Source organism: Camellia sinensis, chromosome 9 (genome assembly GCF_055761805.1).
Source record: "Camellia sinensis isolate YWXY chromosome 9, ASM5576180v1, whole genome shotgun sequence".
Classification (NCBI taxonomy): Eukaryota; Viridiplantae; Streptophyta; class Magnoliopsida; order Ericales; family Theaceae; genus Camellia; species Camellia sinensis.
Genome location: NC_138969.1, coordinates 67,202,179 through 67,207,491, shown reverse-complemented (window position 1 = coordinate 67,207,491; position 5,313 = coordinate 67,202,179). Strand labels below are relative to the sequence as shown.

Sequence of the window (5,313 nt, the reverse complement as noted above, 5' to 3'; positions counted from 1 at the left end):
CCCACAAGAAGGCCACTCTCACCAGGCTGAAGTCCGGTGTCGAATGTGTCTTCGCTATAACTATAGCTCAATTTGTGAGTGTTTTTCCCCAATTTTTAAGGTTTTAAATTTAGGGATTTTGCTCAATTTGTGCTGTTCAATTTTTTAAATTTCGAAAATGAGTAGCAGTGTTGTAAAATGCTTACGTCAATACTATGAAGAATATTCTGTTTTGGTTTCTCTCTTAGCTTGCTCCACACTTTGGTGTGAATGTTTATAAATGATGAGATTTTTTATTTTTTTGGGCGGATGCAGATCATTTCGTGTTTGTACATATGTTTTTAACTGCTGGACATGTACTCGGTGTTGCCCACACATTCAGAAATTTGGCATGGTTAGTTGGTATTGCTTGATTTTTCCTTTTTAACCATAGTTTTAGGTTCGCTACCATGAGTTTTGTGCAAGTGTGCTGTCACTCTGTTCACATTGGGAAACAAAATACGTGCTTCATTGATTTATATATGCTGTCTAGGGTTGTTCATGGGTTGAGTTCACCATTGTTCTGCTACCCAAACTGACTATTTGGGTTACATACCTGGTCACTTGATTTCAGCGTTCTTGGTTTGTTGTGCCTATCTGTGATGATGGTGGTGGTTGTGGTGGATGTAGAGAAGCGAGTCTTAAGTAGAGATATGGCTTTGCCTTTGTGTTAAGGTTTTGATTTGGTGTGAGTGTACCATATATAATTGCAAAACACCTAAATTTGATGGCAGTTTTATGTTTTTAGAAGGCAAATGAAACAAAGAAAGCCCCTTATGATAATGAGAGACTCATATTTATTATCTGATTATTTATCTTGGACAATGGTATCCTTGTTTGGTTAGACAATAATAATAATCTATGCTCACCATGCTAGCCCTTAAAGTTTTTTGCCCACCAAGTGTTTGATTCTATGCTCAAGTGACAAATTTATCAAACCACTGCATAATTAGCCAAGCCCCATGGAACATGGTCATAAAAAATTGGGATATAATCTCACAGAGAATATTAAAATTGATTTTTTTTTGACATTATGTATTTAAACTAGTAATGTATTAATTTTACCACCTTTTTCATCACTTAAAAGAAGTCAGCTTTACAGGTTGGGAGAAACAGCAAAACTTTGCTGCCAAATCTGAGGTATGTATGTGTATATATGTATATATGTTTGTTTGATGAGATAAATTGTGGTTAGCTTCCCTTTCTGGACAGTAATAATGTGTTATGTGTTTTTATTTTATTTTCTTAACAATCCTAGGAGGGGAATAGGGGAAGGGGGCACTGCATCATTCAGTTGTCAGACTTGAACCCGAGCATCACATCTGATAGAGGAGTGTCTCATCCACCGGGCCCAACCCTTGGTGTCTTGTATTTTGTTCTTATTGTAGGGACAAAGAGGTGGTGGTGGTGGTGGTGGTGGGGTTGGGATTTGATCTTTTTAGCAAGTTTTTAATTGTCTAGTTGGTACCTATGTCAAATTATGGCACAATCACAGTACTGCTTTATGTTCTGGTAGATGAAAATGGACTTATAAATAACTAAAATTGGAACTGAAAATCTTCCTCTTCCAGATGCATCTGACTGAAAATTCACAGCCAGTTTGGGTTGATTTCATGCCAACAGTCGATCACAGCACAAAACAAGAAGCAGAACAAAATTCTACGTTCCAATTGAAATCTGGAGTTATTTCAGATGATTGGGAGTGAGTAAATTTTCTTCTTCTTCTTCTTTGTATTTTTTTAAAATTAATTAATTTTTTTTCTAGAGTGGGATCATATATTTGTGGAAGACATTAGTTGAATTATCTTATGACAGAAACTTTGTTCAGTTGAATCTCCACTAACAAGACATTGATTTTGCCGCGTCACCACCAGGAAACTTTATTTCTGCACAAAAAATGGATCACTGTTAGAACTAGTCGGGATAAGACTTGCATTAGTACAATAAAACGCCATTGCGGCTAATTTTAGCCCTTACATTCTGGTTCTGCAGATACAATACATTTAGTTTTTTTTCTTTTTTTTTTTTCTTTTTTTGAAAGAAGAAACTTGGATATTCACTTGCATGTTGCAGCAATAGCTGATGCTGCTACTGTTAGACCAGAAGTAATTTTCACCCTAAGGTGTGACCTCTCTCCCTTTTCTAATTTCCAGTACCTCCTAGTTTTATTTATTTATTAGTGTTTAGTCACCCACTCATGGTAAAGCAACATCTCTACACATGGGATAAGACTGTACATTTGATTCTTCCCAAATCCTGCAATGATGGGAAGCTTATGCACTAAAACTGTGATTTTTTAGTGTTTAATCACTCACTGAAGGACATAAATAAATGAGTAAATTACACTTTTAGCCCTTGCAGTTCGACTCAAATTTTACTTTAGTATTATTTCAAATTTGAACAATTTGATCTCTACACTTTGAGTCTAGTTTTAATTTGGTCTTTCCGTTCAAGTCGGAAGTTATTGAGACACGTGTCTATCTCCTGATGGGTACATGCAGAAACAATTAATGAAATTTGGACCATATGACCTAAATTGAAATTGAACTTAAAGTGCAGGGACAAAGTGAAACAATAGGGACCAAGTGAAATTTGGATCGAATTATATAGGTGAAAAGCGTAATTTACACTATCCCAGATAATTTTGCAATTCTTAGAGGTAAATTAAATTGGTTGAATGAAGCAATTATATAGATGTTTCCATTCCTTATCACTACTTTCATAATGTGCAGAATTTCTTCCTCGTGGAGAGCATTTTCATAATTTATTTGAGCAGTGGGATAGCAAAATTGTTATTTAAAAAAAAAGAAGAAGAGAAATATACAATTGGAGGTGTGCAATTACAACATGAAGCATTTACTTTATTTTTAATCTATTAACCTTAGGATGCTACATTGTTATTTTTATGAATTATTATGCAGGTTGTAAGAGGTGGTAGGAGAGAAAATATTTCAATATATGACATTGTTGTTGGTGATGTTATACCTCTTAAGATTGGTGTTCAGGTGAGTGTAGCCTATTTAAGTGGGTTTGATTTGTCGGACATACAAATTTGTTTTTATGAAATTGCTGATGTATGCAATATTGGACCTCTGTTATTGGAATTGCTGATGTATGCAATATTGAGTGTAGCCTATTTAAGTGTAGCCTATTTAAGTGGGTAAAGTACCTACGCATGTAGTTTTCCTGATGTATGCAATATTGGACCTCTGCTATTATTTATTTTGTCTTATTAATTTCCAGTTGGTCTTGTCTTATTGTTGAATGAACATCCTATTCATGCATTTGCAGAATCTGGAAATTAACTCTCTATTTCCCTCTCTTGCTCTCTCTATATATACTTTTATTTCAAAAGAACGTATTTTATACCCTAATTTTCGGTCTTGGAATAATTTCCTATGCTTTTTCATAATATAATCAATTTTGGTTATGCTTTCATCATGAATATAATAAACTCTTTTGCTGTCTGAAGGTAACTGGTGTTGGAATCAACACAGAATGGGGATTGTTGATGGCAAGTATCTCGGAAGTATTTGAGCATTTAGTTTTTCAAAACTGTAGTGTTCTTGCAGAGAATTGGAGTCTTTAATGGCAATGCATCTACACTTTGTGGTTTGTCCAAGAATGAGGATGAATCATCACTTCACGTGCTACAGCATTGTCCCTTTGTTTGGAGGGTGTGTCTGCCATTTTGAGTTGGTGGGATTCACAATGGGCTATCCGTAGTGTGTGTGTTGGGTGGGGAGAGCTATCCTAGCAATAACTCTTTGGTCCTTGTGGAACCTCAGAAACGAATGTATATTTAAGAATGCAGCACCAGAATTGTATATTTTACACTCTAATTTTATTTACTAATTTTAGGATTGATTATCAGGTTGATATTTTGTATTACATGTCAAATGGAGGGAATATATTTTGTATTACATATTTTGTATTACTAAATTATTGAGGTTGGAATAGACTTGGGTCGTATGGAATTTGTATTACATATGTGGAATGGAATGGAATTGGATGTCGAATGGAATTTTTGGCATGCACATTGTCGATGGTTGATAATATATATTTAGTATTGATGGATTTTATTGTTTATACATTGTATAGGTTGTACTAATAATGGATACAGGTGGTTCAGAAATTTAAAAAAAAAAAAAAAAAAAAATTTCTAATATAGCATTTGGCTACTAACTATTTTGGTAGCCAAAAATTATTTTCAAATGTTTTGGCCACTAATAATGTAGTAGCAAAATGAATAAAAGTTGGCAACCTTTGGTGACTAAATGCCATGGTCGGCAAATAGTTCAATTAGCGACTAAAACTTTAGTCTCTAAATAGTTCAAATTAGTTTTGTTATAACTTTCGGTGACTAATATTTTGGTCGCCAAAAATATCACTTTTGCCGACTAATCCAACTTTAGTAGCCAAACGTTGACGTTTGGCGACCAATGATTTAGTAGCTAAAAATTACCTTTTCAGCGACTATTTTTTTAGTCGCCAAAGGGTAACATTTGCCGACTACACAGATTAGTAGCCAAATGTTGCATTTTCAGCGACCAAACTCGTGTTTAGTCGCTAAAACATTCGCCGACAGGGTTTAGGCGACTAAGTTGGCGACAAAAAAATTTAGTCGCTAATTGGTTTTGGCGACTAAAAAAGTGACCTTTGGCGACTAAGATTTTGGTCGGCGAAAGTCTAATTTCTTGTAGTGTATGTACAACCTAATTGACATTAAACAGACATAAAATATATAGTTTGACAAGCAAGTAAAGTTAAGAGATCCTAATTAACGGCCTCAATGTTATACAATTCGGCCTTAATCACATCTATTCATCTTGTATTGCATGCACCAAGGCTCGGCGCATTATTCAAACCGCATTGTCATTTCAATACTTCTTTGAATACGTGCTTAGACCGCATGTTATCAAATTGAATCACATACCATATTAGTAGCTGAGCCTATTAATTGTATTCTTTGTATGTGTTGCATTAGTCATCTTGTATAGTTCGAAATGTGCATTTTTCTAACTCTTTTGTTTTATCTTAGCTTGGAGTGCTAGGTGAGTTTTTAGTGCTTTAGCATACTTGCACGGGTGTGAATGATTGTCATGTCTAGCATACTTGCCATGAAACTAAATGCTTACTTGTTAAACTGCTTGAATGCCTGTGGATAAAGGCTTGTTGTTTGATTGGAATAATTCAGTGAATGTACATTTTAAGCCCACTTTGTTAAGTAGCAAATTCGCAAACTTTAAGCCCACTTGAGGTAGCAAAATTAAACCCTTTTCGCAAAACAAACAT

The 5,313-nt window shown here is 34.7% G+C and overlaps 1 long non-coding RNA gene across 1 annotated transcript; it reads left to right on the top strand.

The window, feature by feature from the left end:
• The first annotated feature begins 2,642 nt into the window (after nucleotides 1–2,642).
• LOC145798644 (uncharacterized) lies at nucleotides 2,643–4,006 on the top strand. The gene is made up of 4 exons (XR_014339928.1): nucleotides 2,643–2,677; nucleotides 2,751–2,850; nucleotides 2,940–3,023; nucleotides 3,491–4,006. It is a non-coding gene; the product is annotated as an uncharacterized LOC145798644 (long non-coding RNA).
• Nucleotides 4,007–5,313: the final 1,307 nt, after the last annotated feature.